A 3,023-nucleotide genomic window follows, 5' to 3' on the forward strand; every position below is an offset into this window, starting at 1 on the left:
TGTGTGTTTGTGATTCTTTATAACGCGGATTTGTTCTTTCTTTGGGATTAGACATTTTTTCCCGTCCATATCCTGTTCTGTCCATGAGAGGAAAATCAACACAGGCTCATGCACTATAGAACAGATTGCTTCATAAATTAATCACGTTACATGTACTCAGTGAGATGACGAGCCTCTGCCAAACAAATACATTATAATCAATATACAGTTTGTTTTAATATTCATTGTCATTGATTGGTGTGAAATTCTAATCTATTAAGACTGGCTATGAAACTGATACAAAGTATGACATTAAAGAAGGAATATATGACAAAGATGTATTCAACGGGTGGAGAAACAGGGTTTCTTCTGCCTGCCATGGTCGATGGAGAAGAAATAAGACTTCAAAGTACTTCAGAGCGAATGGCTGAGAGAACTCTATTGTGATCCACATACTGTAGACCCTTAGTACACCAAACATCAACATGCCCAACGGGGCATGGACTCTACATGTTGACTCCAATGCTTCCCACAGTTGTGTCAAGTTGGTTGGATGTCCTTTGGGTGGTGGACCATTCTTGACACACACGGGAAACTGAGTGTGAAAAACCCAGCAGCGGTGCAGTTCTTGACACAAACCGGTGCGCCTGGCACCTACTACCATAGCCCGTTCAAAGGCACTTAAATTTGTTGTCTTGTCCATTCACACTCTGAATGGCACAAATACACAAACCATGTCTAAAAGCGTAAAAATCCTTCTTTAACCTGTCTCCTCCCCTTCATCTACACTGACTGAGGTGGATTTAACAAGTGACATCATTAAGGGATCATAACTTTCACCTGGATTCACCTGGTCAGTCTATGTCATGGAAAGAGCAGGTGTTCCTAATGCTCAGGGTCCCTGCTCTCCCTGTCTATAGTTTGTAGATATTTATTCTGTATGCCCATTATCAACACCATCCATATACATCAGAATGTTAATGTACTTATGATGGGCCTCCCGAGTGGTGCAGCGCTCTAAGGCATTGCATCGCAGTGCTTGAGGCGTCACTACAGAAACGGGTTCGATCCCTGGCTGTGTCACCGCCAGCCGCGACCGGGAGATCCATGAGGCGGCGTACAATTGACCCAGCGTCGTCTGGGTTACTGGAGGGTTTTGCCGGTCGGGATGTCATTGTCCCATTGCGCTCTAGCAACTCCTTGTGGTGGGCCGGGCGCCTGCAAGCTGACTTTGGTCACCAGTTGTACTGTGTTTCCTCCAACACATTGGTGCGGCTGGCATCAGGGTTAAGCGAGCAGTGTGACAAGAAGCAGTGCGGCTTGGCAGGGTCATGTTCCGGAGGACACATGGCTCTCGACCTTCGCCTCTCCCAATACGGTAGTTGCAGCGATGGGACAAGACTAACTACCAATTGCGTATCACAAAATTGGGGAGAAAAAGGGGTAAAAAAATTATTTAACAAATTAACTTATGATGTAGTATCTCATTATACTAGAGCAATTTCTACCAAACTTTCATCATTTAGAATATCAAATCAAATCAAATTGTATTTGTCACATGCGCTGAATACAACAAGTGTACTGTAGATCTTACAGTGAAATGCTTAGTTACAAGCCCTTAACCAACAATGCAGTTTTAAGAAGAAAGAAAATATATATACAACAAAAAATTAAGGACCAACAATAAAATAACAGTAGCGAGGCTATATACAGGGGATTCTGGTACAGAGTCAATGTGCAGGGGCACCGGTTAGTTGAGGTAACTGAGGTAATATGTACATGTAGGTAGAGGTAAAGTGACTATGCATGGATAATAAACAGAGTAGCAGCTGCGTAAAAATGGGGGGTGGGGTGGGGACAATGCAAATAGTCTGGGTAGCCATTTGATTAACTGTTCAAGAGTCTTATGGCTTGGGGATAGAATCTGTTAAGAAGCCTTTTTGTCCTAGACTTGGCACTCCGGTATCGCTTGCCGTGTGGTAGCAGAGAGTAGCAGACAGTCTATGACTGGGGTGGTTAGGGTCTTTGACAATTTTTAGGGCCTTCCTCTGACCGCCTGGTATAGAGGTCCTGGGTGGCAGGAAGCTTGGCCCCAGTGATATACTGAGCCATACGCACTACCCTCTGTAGTGCCTTGCGGTCGGAGGTGGAGCAGTTTCCATACCAGGTAGTGATGCAACCAGTCAGGATGCTCTCGTTGGTGCAGCTGTATAACTTTTTGAAGATCTGAGGACACATTCCAAATCTTTTCAGTCTCTTCACGACTGTCTCGGTGTGTTTGGACCATGATAGTTTGTTGGTGATGAGGACACAAAGGAACTTGAAGCTCTCAACCTGCTCCACCACAGCCCTGTCGATGAGAATGGGATCGTTCTTGGTCCTCCTGTTTCTGTAGTCCACAATCATCTCCTCTGTCTTGATCACGTTGAGGGAGAGGTTGTTATTCTGGCACCACACTGCCAGGTCTCTGACCTCCTCCTTATAGGCTGTCACATCGTCGTCAGCAAACTTAATGATGGTGTTGGAGTCGTGCTTGGCCATGCAGTCATGGGTGAACAGGGGGTACATGAGGGGACTGTGCACGCACCCCTGAGGGGCCCCTGTGTTGAAGATCAGCATGACAGATGTGTTGTTACCTACCCTTACCACCTGGGGGCGGCCCATCAGGAAGTTCAGGATCCAGTTGCAGAGGAAGGTGTTTAGTCCCAGGGTCCTTAGCTTAGTGATGAGCTTTGAGGGCACTATGGTGCTGATCGCTGAGCTGTAGTCAGTGAATAGCATTCTCACGTAAGTTTTCCTTTTGTCAAGGTGGGAATGGGCAGTGTGGAGTGCAATCTGTGGATCTGTTGGGGTGTTTTGCAAATTAGAGTGGGTCTAGGGTTTCTGGGAAAAATGGTGTTGATGTGAGCCATGACCAGCCTTGCAAAGCACTTCATGGCTACAGATTTGAGTGCTACGGGTCGGTAGTCATTTAGGCAGGTTACCTTGGTGTTCTTGGGCACAGAGACTATGGTAGTCTGCTTGAAACATGTTACATGTATTAC

This window comes from Salvelinus alpinus, chromosome 13, assembly GCF_045679555.1.
Source record: "Salvelinus alpinus chromosome 13, SLU_Salpinus.1, whole genome shotgun sequence".
NCBI classification, from domain to species: domain Eukaryota; kingdom Metazoa; phylum Chordata; class Actinopteri; order Salmoniformes; family Salmonidae; genus Salvelinus; species Salvelinus alpinus.